The sequence below is a fragment of the Monodelphis domestica genome, chromosome 8 (assembly GCF_027887165.1).
Source record: "Monodelphis domestica isolate mMonDom1 chromosome 8, mMonDom1.pri, whole genome shotgun sequence".
Lineage (NCBI taxonomy): Eukaryota > Metazoa > Chordata > Mammalia > Didelphimorphia > Didelphidae > Monodelphis > Monodelphis domestica.
Window position 1 is genome coordinate 260,742,324 of NC_077234.1, and position 15,135 is coordinate 260,757,458.

General features: G+C 45.9%; 1 protein-coding gene across 8 annotated transcripts in view; it reads left to right on the forward strand.

Moving 5' to 3' along the window:
- Window positions 1-15,135, forward strand: part of ZNF717 (zinc finger protein 717) — an 81,963-nt gene that overhangs the window by 40,975 nt on the left and 25,853 nt on the right. For 7 of the 8 annotated variants that reach the window (XM_056807283.1, XM_056807279.1, XM_056807284.1 and 4 more), the window contains one exon: window positions 76-10,148. The gene's annotated coding sequence lies outside the window, so the exon portion shown is untranslated. The remainder of the gene's footprint in view (window positions 1-75; window positions 10,149-15,135) is intronic. The other variant, XM_056807282.1, reaches the window with a different exon arrangement.

Here is a 15,135-nt window from a genome sequence, read left to right on the forward strand (position 1 = left end):
CTTTATATGGTGCCCACATGACCAGAACTCGCACCTGGCACTTTCTCGTGGCTTTCAACCCTTTGTTTCACACAGCTGGTGGGAGGACGCGTCCCCTGACACGAGGGAAGACAGAAGGCTTGGTGATGACAAGAGTCTGAGGGAGTTTGCCGGTTCTCTTGGCCAAGAATGGTAAGTCTTCCTCTGCTCGAGGTGGGTCACTCCTCTGAACCCTGCTTGACTCTTAATGTCGTTGCTTGACGGGGGAGGAAGGGAAGTCTCAAGAGCTTAACTGCCTGAGACTAAGATTGGAAAAATATGAGGATGAGGAAAGCACATGGTCGGTCAGAACATGATTCTCAAACTATCTCTGCGGGGGAGTGCTGTTCCCCTCCCCCACCGGGGCCCACTAGTACAATGCTATGCCGTGGCCACCTCTCCCCGACCTGGATCTCCGGAGGTTAAGAGAAAATCTGAGGAATGGTCTGAGGGGGAGGGGGAGAAAAAAAAATCTGACCTAGCAAAACCCTCACCAGGGGCGATTGGTATCTGCGGGATGAGTCCTGTAACTTGGGAAATCTCTATCTGAAACAGACAGTTGCTAGAGCATAGTGAATTTCGAAAGGAGCAACTGGGAAAAGAAAAAGCAGGAGTTAAGATTTCACTAGGAAAGTGCAAAGTCAAATTTACTGGCTCCTAAGACAAAAGCTCGGAGAGCCAGGCTTCTATTCATATGCAAGAGCAGGCAGTTTAGCAAAAGTGGGAAAGGCTAGCGAACAGAAGCAAAGCAGAAGCTGCTGAAGGAAAAAGGTTTTTTGCAAGGGAGTTCTTTCTTAAACACTTCTTGTTTCCAAAGTTCTGCAGGAAGGAAGCTAATCTTCACAGGAAGATCCCTGTGCCTTTTAGGAAGTGGTCTGACTCGGATGCATTTGAAAGGCTTAGCAGGAAGTGGTTGCTTTGACTCAAAGCAGGGCACTTAAAGGATCGGAATCACTTGGCAAAAGGGATAATTTAAATAAAAAAAACTTTTTCTAATAAAACCACAGGTCTCAGCAAAATTAATGAATCAAGGTAATAATCCTGAATTAGGTTAAATTCAGAACAGCCTAGGTTGTAAAGATATATTGCGATTCTGTAACCAAAGGCAGAAGATTTTTTTTTTAAAGCAAGCCTCTACACTTGTTTAGCATTTGAAAAAGGTCCTAGGAACTCTTTTGTTTGAGGTCCAGCCAGGTAAATGCAGGCTTTACCTGGGTGATTGCAAATGATAAGAAGCACAGTGAGGTGAGATCTGGGAATTTGAATCATTTTAATTTGGGTTGGATACAAGCAAAATTATAAAGGAATGTCTGCTTATATTTCTTGATAGAGGAAGTTAAAAAAGAGAATTAAAAATCTTTCTCTGACTTTTGTTATATGCCACAGAATATCAGGACTAGAAATGTTTTATCTGTAGAGAAATTTTGGTATATATCACAAGGTAGTTAAGGTGCTTACAAAAATTTCAAGGTTTGGGCTTAAATCTGAAGCTGCATGAATTTTTTCTCTCTACTGGCCATGTGGCTTGAGCCACGTGGAAGATAGCATCATAGCAACTGAGGTTCCAAGTTTTTATCACTAAAGCTGTAATTGGCTAGAAGGAAAATTTAATACTAAGATATAATAAGCATGAATTGGAAAATTATTTAAAGGAATTTCTAAGGCTTTCTAATTTTAACTATGGAGGAATTGTTAACGCTTTTCTAAACAGGAAATAAAAGCAACAATATTGAGCAGAGATTATTTAAACAGCCTGTATGCAGTTCAGAAACTTTTTAGTAGGCATATTAATATACCTGTATCCAGAAAGCAAATGATTTATAACTAGAATAGCTTTTACTATGGAAAAATAAGACACATGCTCAGCAGAGTAAAAGCATGGTTAGATGGATTCAATCTGTTTACCAGTTGTTAATTATTAAAGTGATCAAGAAATCTGTTACTCAGTACAGTGATTTATTAATGATTTGAAAGAGGCAATACTATCATTTATTCAAATTACAGATATGGAAGCTGATCATCATATTGAAAAGAGACCTATGATAATAATGCAAATTCAAAGGTTACTGGCACAATTTGATTTATTTCTGTAGTGAAGATTTGCAGACTTAGCAGATAAAAGTAATAATTTTAGTCACAGTATCAAGATCTTTTCAGTTATGAAGTTAATTGCAGTAGTTCAGAAATAACAACTCCTGTGCAACTCTTTGATAATTCTGTGTATATTTTTACAGCATATGACAATGCTATAATTTTAATAACTGCACAATGTGAATTTTTTCAAAAAGCAAAAATTGTGTGCAGACAAACAAATGTTTAAGATCCCAGCACACATGGGTCAAATCATAAGTGATTTATGGTATGATGTTTTTATGATTATGGGTTTGAAAAAGCAAATATTTAAGCATCTATACATGCTGTTTTGCAAAGTCAAAGGTAAAACTGATGTTTTGAGCAAACAGCTGCTAGCATTCTCTGCTCTAGCAGAGGGCCAGATCTGTTGTACATCTATATCCTGTACAAGCAAGCGATACTGCTTATCAATGCAAACTGTTGTGGATTAATTTCACCCCTGATAGATATCCACTGTATATTTTGGAGCAAAGGATGCATTTCAGCATGCTCCTGGCACAAAGGTTGAACTGTGAAAAGTGATGGGAGATACTTACTCTCCTGGTTTATGGGTTCAAGCTCAAATGAAGAAGTGAGCAAAGTGATGACAAATCTTGTAAACAATTATGCACAACTGTATATTCCAAACAGCTTGGAATAACAGGGCTTTTAACAGCCATGCAAGGGCTGAATTGGATAGCTCATGGCTTACATGCAAGCTATGGTAAATAGAGCTCAAAGGAATTCATGAGCCCCAAGGTTCAAAAACTGAAGGTATAGATGTTCTGTCACTTTCTAACTTTCTAAGACCCAATGAGGCTTTCACTTGGGGTCGAGATTTTCTGTTTATTTCCTCAGATACAAGAAGTCCATGGAAGATGACCAAAAGCATCTGATGGCAGGAAAATCTGCCCAGAAGGACAGATGGCAGAGGTGTCTGGCACAGGATACCAGAACACAGCGCATGAACTGTAAAGAGAATGACACTGCCCTATAGGCAGGTCTGACACACTATCGACACAAATGTACTTGAATGAAAAACAATTTACATGCAGAAGAATATCATTAAGTCACTGACAGATATTCTGTTCTATGAATATATGGGTATTTGTTACAAGATCTAACTTTATTACATGCCTGAAATTTTTGAATGGTACTGATACAATGTGTACCTGACAATCATTGTATTGGAATTGTTCCATGTTAGCCAAATTTGATCAAATACCAAAGGGTATAATTGGGAATGTTATGACAGTATAAGGAATGCTGTCCAATTGCAGCACAGAAGGATATTACTATCCAAAATGTAATTATGATTATTGTCTTAAAGGGTACATTATATTTGCAAACAACATGTTTTTGTTAGAATCAGACTTATATAGAAGGCAATTTTGTTAAGCTGTGACTGTTCCACTTTCATAAGAAAAAGGGGTGGATATGGTATCACTAATCATCTATCTCTTCTACACCCCAGAAGGAATATAAGTTAAAGCTATGCAATAATCAGTATTGAATGTAATGATAAAGATTACATTGTGTGAGATACCTGAATTGGGTTGAATATCATCGAGATATTAAGACTGTGAGGGACCCAAGGGGATGATAACGTTGGGTCGAGGTCTTGTTTGTATGTTCACAGATAATGAAAACATCTGGTCACCCACGTCATGCTTCATGCCAGCTGACACAGACCAGGAAGAGAAGCAGACGGAAGGTGATGACATCAGCTAACTCTACATGCCAGCCACAATCCAGGCATGCTGGAAGGACACTTCTTTGGTGACTAATATCACTCCAGAACAATGACATTACACTATTAGTGACATTTGCTATTAGGCCACTGATGGACACTTGTCATGCTGACATCCATTGAGATATGGTTCCCAGAGCAACATCAAGTATGCTAACTGCTCAGAAGGTCTAAGACACACTTATGTCTGTACAAGACACCAGATATGTCCCACACTCCAAAGACTGTACTATGGGATTGAGATGAAATAGCTACAATTGTTTAGCTACTAAAGTATACCTTGTATTTTGTATATGATACTGTCAAAAAGAATGTATATTGTATGCATTGCAAATCTACCACTGGTATTGTAAGAAATGCTGTTATCCACAAGGGTCTAGACCTTGGTATGACTCTCCAAAGAGGAGGAGATAGAAAACTTTCATTCATAGCATAGATCTGATACCTCTGACAACCAAAATGAGGTGCTAAGCAGAAAATGCTGCACAGGCATGTCTAATGGACAGATGACACTGATGTTACTCTCAAGAAAGGATGAGAGATCAGGGAGAAGACACTAGGAAATCTTTAATCAGGAACCTGAGTTATTGTAAGAGATCATTGACATCCAGGCAAAGATTATGTTCCTGACAATACCAGGATGGACATTAAGGGCTGACTATCATAGATGTAGTTAAGTGTTAATACCATTGTTAACCATTACTCCTGATACCCTGTTTTTGTGGGTAATATCTTAATAGGAAAAATTTCTTGCTCTCCTCCAACAATCCCAGAATTCAGACGGCCGCTGGATTCGGGGTCTATTGGCTTCCCTTACATATACTGGAAGACGTTCTGGTATATGGAAGTAAGACCTCAGGAGCAAACCGAGGACTCTAGGTTTGACAATTTCTGTGGACGCGCAGTCATTGTCTCTTCTAGGTGGAACAAATTATTACACAAATGCACGGAGCAAGGGCAAAGTATGATTTAAGTTTTACTGTTTGGGAGTGTGGATTGAATACATGACAACAGGCACAGATAAGCTTGTAGAAAAAGCACATTGGATATTATACACTGACAACTAGGAATGAAAAAGCTATGTCAAATTCTATTGGTACAAGAAACTGTAGAAATTGTTTCTATGTAAAAAAAACAACTTAAGCTTCTATTTACCCAAACATTGGTTTGGTGGAATGAATTTTGCAAATATTGGTAATGTTATATGCTTGGTTATCATATTGATGGGTTTATTTATACAAGCAGAGGTTTAAACAAGAATGACATAAGGAATATGCAGTCAGAACTTGAAATATTACTTCATTATCACCATCATGGTTATTTAAGCTACAAATCAGAATGTAAAGTGTATGGGAATATTGGTATTTGTTAAAAATTGCACTGTGATTGTAGTACTGATGTTTTTGCAAGGCCTGTAATGGTGCAAAATTATGTTCATATACAAGGCAAATTTTGATCTATTTAGATCAGGAATTAGGAATCATTTGGAATATAAGTTCTGATATTACACATTGGCACAGTTTCAAGGATACCACATAGACAGTGAACCAAGAGTCTAGAATCTTGTATTAATTTTGGGATCAGGTTCCCAGGATCATTTTCTAAGATCATTTGACATGTGATAACATGATCCTCCAGAATTGTTCAGAGAGGATGTTTTTCTTTGAAGGGATCTCTCCCAACACACAAACAAAAAGAAAAGGGAGAGGAATCTTATAGATATCAGTATGTTCATTTGAGAGAACACTTTTGATTCATTTTCAAGTATTCAACTTTGATTTTTCTGTTGCACAATTATTGCCAGAATTTTAAGTACTAGGAAAGTACTGTTGATGCTCTGATCCAAAATTACAGAGGTGCAAGTATGTAACTGTTTCAGCCACAGGTAAGTCAGTCTGCGAGGATTATGACAGCATTTGTTAATTTTCAGATGACCATTCTGGAGAGTGATGTCTGATTGCATGTCAGGGGAATCATAATGAAGCTTTCATTATGGACCAGACAGCCTCAGCCACGATCATACACTTTCCATATGAAATGGATGTTTGACGTTGGGAAATGCAGAGACATGGCGTACTGACACCCTCAGTGGCTGAATGTCCTGGCATCGAGCTACCAACCAGTTTCCTATGTGGCAGGCATCTGGCAGTGAGCACGGAGAGATCCCCAAGATGCAGTATCAGTACGAGAGAAAGGAAGGACTTATCCTTCATTTCCAGAGATAGCATTTTGCTAACTGTTGGAAAGGCGGACAACTTCTGAGAGTCCAGACTGTGAATGGTGGCATGTTTGATTATTGCACCTGTCATGTGAGCCATAGACTTCTACCTCATTAGACCAGGATCAGTAGAGTGGAAATTATTTTCTTAACATTTTTATATCTACTAAGACTGTTGCATCGATCTTGAAATGCAGACAGGCAGATAGATCAGTTTGGGATTTTTAAGATTGATCACTGAATCAGTTTATGCTGAGGTTCACTCTTGATTGTTATATCTAAGTTATACAATCTGGTTTGGTTTTTCATCTCTGTATCAGAATATGATTATGCACCAGAGTGTTTGTATTTGTTAATGCTGTGATGTTGCTACATTTTGATATTGCACTACTTATTTGTATGTCAAACAAAAAGGGGTAGATGTAGCAGTCCACCCCTAGCTATGGGCAAGGGAAACAGTTGGTATGTACAGATTGCCTTAGAAGTGAGCATGCTCAGTATTGCACGTGGCTGGGAAAGCCTCTGACCCTTGACCCCAGCTTCCCCCAGGTTAGCGGGAACACAGGTTTCTTTGTGCTCACCTGGTTAAGAGAAACCACACCTATACCTTGTCATTAACCAATGAGAATCATCCCTATGTACTGTGTATATTTGCATATAAATAGGGCCCAGCCAGCTCCGCCTCGCTTTCTCCTGCTCTTCCTCCCTTCCAGCTCGCACTGATGCCTGTCCTTGCTGGAGCCTGGCCTTGGGCCAGGCTCCATCTCTAATCTTTCTCTATCATCTCTCCAATCTGTGTGGTATTAAATGGGATCTCTGGACTGGTAAAAGCCTTCGGAATGGTCCTTTGATCAGAGCTTGGCTGTGGCTCATTGGTAATTAATAAAGACTCATTCCTGCCACCTCATATCTCTACTTCGACTCCATCATCCCCCTCGTGGTATCAAAAACTTCTATCCTTTCTCTATCTTCCTACCTTAAAGCTTCTCTCTCCCCTCTGAGGAAGCTTTATTCTTTTAAACAGATTTGACTGCATTATTATAAAGTAGGGTTGCCAGGAATTTTATGAAAGTCCAAAGAGATTAATTTACAATTTATTTACAAAATATGGAAAGAGTAAAGTTAGAAAGTGAGCGAGTGGAAAGGGTAAGATATCTAGCCTAAGCACTAAGTATTTTTGCTCTGACCCCTGGCTCAAAAACAGACAGAGGAGTTTCGTTCTTAACTAGAAAGGCCTCAGCCCTTGTAGCCGAGGACCTGGGGATACAGGGGAACCTTATTATTTCTGCTTTTCTGCATTTGTCTATGATGTTTTTATGCCCAAGTACATGGTCAATCTTTTTATATGTACTATGTGCTGCTGAAAAGAAGGTCTATTTTTATCCTTATTTATTTTTCTCCAGATCAAGATAGGTGGCAGGATGAGGTGGCAGGAATGAGTCTTTATCAGATCAAGAGGATAGGTCTCTCCTGAGGCTAGTTATTTCCTCTGCCTTCCTCCGCTTTTTGTGTTTACAAATCATAGTCTAAAGCCTTGCTTAGGAGTGCCCAGGAGGCAGTCGATTCTGATTTGCACACATGGGTCACAGACCTCTTCCACTAAATGACTAAGTGGGATGTTTACACTTTTGGTGATTAGATCTAAAAATGGGCAGAGCAGTTAATTTGATTTTTGTTAAATTTAATCTGCACAATAACCCAGTGGAAACTTCTTGTCAGCTTTTGGGGGAAAGGGGAAGAGGAATTCTGAATCATTTAACTATGGAAAAATATTCTAAAAAGCAAAAAAAGGAAAAAAAATTAAGTGAAAAATTAAAGTTACTAGATATCTGGAGAAAAATAAATAAGGATAAAAATAGACCTTCTTTTCAGCAGCACATGTTACATATAAAAAGATTGACCATGTACTTGGGCATAAAAACATCATAGGCAAATGCAGAAAAGCAGAAATAATAAATTCAACTTTTTCAGATCATAATGTGATAAACATTGTAATTAATAAGGGTTCATAAAGAGGCCAATTAAAATTAATTGGAAATTAAATAACTAATTATCCAAAATTGGTGGGTTAAAGAACAAATAAGAGATACAATTACCCAGTTCCTGAAAAGATTGACAATGAGAAGACAATATATCAGAATTTATGGGATATAGCCAAATCAGTGCTTAGGGAAAAAATTTTAACCCTGAGTGCCTATAGCAACAAAAAAGAGAAAGAGGAGATCAACAAATTGGACATGCAACTAAAAAATCTAGGAAAAGAACAAATTAAAAATCCTCAGATAAAGACTAAATAAGAATTTGTAAAAATCAAAGGAGAAATTAATGCAATTGAAAGTAAAGAACTTTTGAACTAATAAATAAGACTAGGAGCTGGTACTGTGAAAAGAAAGGCAAATAAAATAAACTATTGGTTAATCTAATTTTTTTTAAAGAAGAGAATCAAATTAATAATATCATAAATGAAGAGTGATCTCACCTGTAATGAAGAGGAAATTTAGGCAATTATTAAGAGCTATTTTGGTGTCTGTAATGTAGGAGCCCAGGGTAGCATGTGCCTGTTACACAGCCCCTCCTTCCCCAAGATAAAAATTAATTTTCAGTAACTCCAGGTATTAAATAAGATTTATTAATCCTGGGAAAAGAGAGCGAGGTGGGGTCACAAACTTTATCTCCAAAAGGTAAGGACACAATGTGAGAACATGGGAAGCTGGGATTTAGAGTTCTGGGGAGCAGATTCTAATTACACACTCTCCATCCTGTTCAGGTCCATTCTGGCAGAAACTCCTAAACTCCCAAACTAGGTCCAGGGTTCATCTTCTTGGTCAGCCTGAAGCCAGGGACCTGGAAGGAACAGCTTTTGTCCTGACATCTTGCCTGCTCCTCCCTGTTGGTCACCTCTTGGATTCTCATGGACTGCCTCTGCTCCTGGGAACAACAATCCTCGTTGGTCCAATACTGTCTCTCGGCCAGTCCACTGGTCAGCACAATGGCAGTGGGGTGCAGAGGGAGCAAGAGGCTCATGGGGCCTCCTGGAGTAGAGTCTCCCCAGCAGGTAGTGTGGGGAGAGGAAGGGGTGAAGGTCCGGGAACCAGTCTGGAACCAGAACGTTTGGTTCTGGGCATTTTCTTCAGAGAAGACTCTGTCCATAGTTTTCCCTTATCTGGAAAAGAGAGGCAGCTGGAAGGCGAACAGGGGAGCCGGCAGGGACTCGGTCAGAGAGGCAGGAAGGTCTCAGTTCAAATCTGGTCACAAAGAACTCCATTGTGTGTGACGCGGATTAGACTGGAGGCACAGAAGGGAGATGCGGAAGGAGAGAAGGAGAGGGAGAGGCTCTCCCTAAAGTGCAGGGAACCACGGGCAGCGCAGAGGCCTCTGGGAAATAGGAAGTCAAGATCCTGCCCAGTCCACCCCTCCTCCTCTGCTTCCAAAGATTTTCTTGCTGGGGCTTGTTAGGGGGCGCTATGGTGCATAATCAGCCCAGCCGCCTGGGACGTGTGGCCAACAGTGGCCAGGCGAGGTAGGCCGGCACATTTGCCTTCCCCCACAGGTGTCTAAAACCTCGGGATGTCCTCGAGGGCTCCTGACAGGCTCCGACCCCAGGGATTCCCTTCCTCACTCAGTTTACTGAGCAAGAGCCAGTCTGGAAGCCTCTGAGGCCAGGACTGACGGGACCAAGAGGGTGCTTTTGTTGCTGGGGTAACCTGGGCGGGGAAACATCTGAGGACAGGGGCGTGGTCAGAGACAGCGACCCAAGAGGGGCGGGGCTTTCTCCTTTCTTCTTCCGGTGGCTCTTTTCTTCAGCGGACCCCCAGTAGGTCACACTCCTGGTTTAGGAGACTAACCCTAACTCTAACCCCGGGATTCCGGCCACGCCCACATTCTTTCACTTGGCGCCTCCCCTATCCTGCCCCGGATGCACAGCCATGGGCTGTGCAGAGGCCTCTGGGAGGCAGGAAGCCGGAAGCTAAGATTGTGGTCAGCACACCCCGCCTCCTCCGCTTCCAAAGAGTTTCCCGCCTTGCCTCTGTAGCCCCCGCGAAAGATTGGGTAATTACGTTGTGAATTGGTGGAGGGGGGACGGCGGGAAAGGGGGCGGCGATCACACGGGGGCCAAGAAGAGGCCCAGAGTGGGGAGGATCCGGACTGCTTTGGGGTGGTGCCGGGGAGACAGCGGGGGACATACTCTCTTCCCCACGGGCTAAAGCCGGGAGCTCCAGGCTGCGTGGACCCCCGGGTGGGGCTGAATGGGGCTGAATTCGAATTCTCCTCTTTACCAGTGTCTGGGGCAGACCAACTCCTCGCTTGTGCTTCCTTGAGACCCCGGATCACCCCGAAGTCGGGCGGCCCTCCCCCATGTCCTCCGGCTCTGGAGCTGGGAGGGCCTGGCGCTGAGCCTGCCTGGGAATTTCCCGAGGGTTACCTGGCTGCTCCATTCTGTGATTTCCCGCTTCCCGGGGGAAGGTGTCCAGGGGGCCAGAACAGGCTGCAATTTTACCACACCCTGTAAGGACCCAGGAGTCCTGCCTCCCTGGCGCAGGGCCCATATCCCCCGCCTCTTTCAGAGGCCCCCTGCCTGGCAGCAGAATCCCAGGCACGGTGCTGTCTCCAAGCCTCTGATCAACCCTGGGCAGAGTCCCGTCCCCCCCTCCCCCCGGTTGGAGCAGCTCTTGTGCTCTCCTGTCTCCATTCCTGCCCTGGCAGGGGGGAGCACCCAGCACCCCCGTCTTGGGTGGGGACCCCAGATTGCAATCCCTCCACCCCCTGCAAGCCTCTTTGTTGCTGCTTGGTCACCCTAAGCACGCTCTGTTCTGGCTAAATGGGCAATACTGGGCAGAGAGCCAAGAGGAGTTCAGGAGGGCTTCCTGGAGGAGGTGAGATTGCCCTTTGGACTGTAGGGAAGCCAGGGAGGGCAGTTGTCTGAGACGCGGAGGGACAGCTAGAGAAGGTGCTCCTGTCCAGGAGCTTGTGAGATGCTTTTGGAAACTGTATGGAAAAGTCCCTCCTAGGTTGTTGTTTCTGAGCTCAGCTTCCTGTTTGTTTGTGCAGGCCTTGACCGCAGGGTCTCGCTTTGGAGACGAGTATTAGAAATAAAACCGATTTTATTGAGAGGCCCCACTCAGAGGCCCCTGGTTGGCCCCATGTTGTGGGCACCCTCCAACCAATGGGAGCACTGGAGGGGGCTCCTGACCCCAAACTTCCTCAGACCTGGAGTTTCCTCCTCCACCTCCTGTTCCTGCTTCCATCATCTGGGCATTGTATTGTTCCGATAAGCTGGTGGTGAGCTCCCCGTCCTAACTAGCCTCCCAGTTAGGTCTGTGGGAGAGCACATCTGCCTTCCATGAGCCCCAGTGATCCCGCAGATGAGGGGAAATCCAGGGCAGCCACGCTCCCTCCATCTGTTCTCCAGCTTTATCTTGGCAGTCTTGGGGAGGGGAGAAGGTGGCTAGGAGAGGGAGAGAGGGAAGGAGGGTGGGGATGCAGGGGGCAGGAGGGACCCTCAGATGCCCAGCCTGGTGGGTGGGGGCCCTGGGGGAATCCAAACTCTGGGGTGCGGTTTAGAGGTTGGGAGCAGTCTAGGGAGAGGGGCTCATTCCAATGGCTTAAGGGAGGGGCCTGAGGTCCTGGTCCAGCCTGGGATTAGAGGATCAGGCTGGGCTAGGACCCTCCCAGAGTGGGCTGGCTGGAATCTGGAACTCTGAGCTGGGCCCCTCTTCATCCCTGGGGCTGACATCTCTCTGCCTGTGCAGGTCCCAGGTGGCTCGGAGCCGGGGCCTCCTCCCAGCTCCTGCCTCCTGCTGGCCCCCCTTGCCATGGGACCTGTGAACCCTCTAAAACAGAACCCCAGAGAGCTTCTGGGTTCGGCATCAGCAAATCCCCTGAATCCCCTGGAAAAGGGAGACGGAGAGGAGCAGAGATGTGCTGGCAAGCTCAGGGTGCCCCCAGGCTGGCTGGTCCTGATTCAAGCCCTGAAAAGTTGGGAACCTGGAAGGACAGGCCTTAGTGAGGGGAACCTGGCAGGTGTCCAACTCCCACCTCAGGGCCCCCAGGAGTCCCCCTAGACCTGGCTCCTGGCTCAGCTCCCCACCCCTAGCTTTTTTCCAGATGGCTAACCCTCCCCAGATTGACCGTTGGGTGACACTTATCTAAAATGGACCCAGGAGTCCCCCTTTCAGCTTCTCCTTCAGGACCCAGGAGTCCTGACCCCCCGCTCCTGGTTAGAGACTCCATTGTTATGCCTCTAGACCAAGGGTCCCCCAACTTCTTACACAGGGGGCCAGTTCACTGTCCCTCAGACCGTTGGACTATTAAAAAAACGATGACCAGATCCCTGTGCTCACCGCACAGATCTTATTTAAAGTAAAAAACAAAATGGGAACAAATACAACATTTAAAATAAAGAACAAGTCCATTTAAATCCACCAACTGACCCGTGTTTCACTGGGAACTCTGGGCCTGCGCCCCGTGCCATGTTGGTCCCTGCTGGCCGTAACAAGGGATGCAAAGTGCACCCTAGTCTAGGTCTGGGGGGAGATCTGGGAAAGTTGTTCACCGACGGAAGTGCTGCCAAAGAGGGCTGCCACGTGGAGTGCCGGATCCCGAGCTTAGGCTGTGCCTCAGAGGGGAGAGAGGCATCGAACGCGTCCTTCCGACAGGCATCTGGGGGAGTAGGGGGGCCATTGCGCTGCCTTGTTTCCCTGAAAATAAGGCACTTTTATATTCATTTGCCCCCCAAAAAACGGGGTGTCTTAGCCAACAGCCAGCGGCAGTGGTGGCTTCTCACAGCAGAGGCTGATGTCCCAGCCTGATCCCCACTATCTGGTGCCTGTATACTGTACTGGAGGCAGTGCTGGGCCTGTGACGCTGGACAGCGCAGGCTGGGACGAATCCCCTCCCCCAGATCGCCGCTCACCATGCTGACCTCTTCCATGGTGCAGCCGCAGAATCCTTTGTGAGGCGCCTCGTTCTTCAGTTACTCTCAGAACAAGGCATCTCGCCAAGGATGATGTCACCGGAAGTAGTCCTGTCCGGGAGCGCCTCTCACTGACCACCAGTGAAAGAGGGGCCCCTTCCGGAAGGGCGGTGGGGCCGCGTGAGACCTGTGGGCCAGAGCTCGGGGCCTCCTGCTCTAGAGCCAGCCCTCTGTGAGGATCCCTGAGCTCTGCCTTCCTGTCCTCAGGAGCCAAAGCTCTTTCCTGACCCCCTTGTTTGGATCCGGGGCCCCGGCCCGACTTCTAACCCTAACCCCGGCTCCAGTTTCCCTTTAGGGATTCCAAACTTCAGCCCTCCCCAGCTCTCGGACGTCCTTGTCCTCCTTGCCAGGACTTCTGTTGGACTGTGTGCCTTCCCAGCCCCTCCCTTGGCTCCCCTTACCCATGTTTCCCTGCTCCTCCTTCTGTCAGAGCCCTTTCCCAGTCTCAGGGCTCCTGTAGTCATTTCCTGGCAGATCCCTTCCAGTGTGCCCCCCCCCCCCCACCCATCTTAGACCCATTTTACCCTTCGCACCGTCTCTCCCTCCCAGATGAGTCAGGCTGTTGTCTAGACGATGTCAGGGCGCCTGGACAGCAGCCCGGAATCCTCTCCTTCCTCGGTCGCCATCTGGCCTTGGTGGGCTGGCATGTCCCCCAGGCCCTGCCAAGCACACAGCCCAAAGCACTGCAGGAAGGTCCCTGTGGGTTATAGTGGCCCTCCGAGTCACAGCGCTGGGAAAACTCCCAGCAGTCTTCAGACAGAACCCAGGACCTTGCCGGAGCTCCCGGGACAGTCCGTGAATTCTGTAAAGATTAAAATTAATGTTCAGTAACAAAGTATTATATGTTAAAAGGAAGTGCCTGAGCTCAGCCTGGTGGCTTAAAAAACCAAATGTGGGAGGAGCTACAGCCAGTTAAATACCAGTAAGGAGACTCGGGAGAGATCATAGGGAATTGGGGGAAATACTGAGATCTGGGGAAGGAAGTCCAAGGTTCAAAATCTCCGTTCCTACAAACCCCCTGTGATCCTGTTGGGAAGCCAGTTTCCTCAAAGGACCAGGGAAACATAACCTAAAAGTTGCATGACTTTGTGAGTAAAAGGGGAAAAGAACATCAATGGTCACTAGGCTGACGAAAAGCCACTTTGGGGACAGTCCCCTTTGGCATGAGAGGGCACGCTCAGAACAGAGGCATCTCCACACCTCCCAGTGCAATTCACAGCCCAAAGGTCGCTGGCTCTTGTGGTGCAGCCTGGGGTCTGCGCAGGCATTTATCTTCACGGCGCGTTCTGGATTCTGCGCAGTAGCACGTTTTTCATCTTACATTTGCTCAAATTCAAGTTCACAACAACAACTCGGCCCCCCTGAGGGGAACGTATTGATTTGGAATCTTGAACCCTAGAGGTTACATTTCCCACAATCCCCTTTTCCTGTCTTGCATCATGGGTTCGTTTTGATCTCAGTTTCGTTTTTGAGCTTGCTTTGCTCAGTCTCGCGGGAGCACTGGCTGGCAGTAGCAGCGTGGAGCTAGATGGGCTGGGCTTTTGATTTTTAATAAATAGTATTAAGATACTATTTGGAGTGTTCAGATATTAATTTTAATCTCTACAGTTCTCCTGGCACTCGGGACCAGGTCCAAGCATGCTCTGTTTCCCCCATTGCTGCCTTCCCTAGACTCTGCCCAGAAAGGAGCAAAATTGGAGCTAAAATGCGTGCCCCAGGGGTTAACCTATCAGCACCCTTTTACATTGGGGTGTGCTTGCCCCCCACCCCTGAGACACTCATGCGTAAAGCCACCTCAGTGTCCTGAGAATGACAGGGCTACAACCACCCAACAAGTGACCCCTTCCGTAGTCACCAGTCAGAATGGAAAGCTTTCCTGAAAACTCTGAGGCCATTCTGTGGCCAGGCCTTGCCATCTCCAGGGCCATCCCACCCCCTTCCTCCCTCTCACTAAAGATGACCTGACTCATTGATTCTTTGGATAAGGCCTAAATCTCACTGCCTGCCCCCAGCCTCAGGTACTTCCTAGCTGTGTGACCCTGGGCAAGTCACCTCACCATTCCT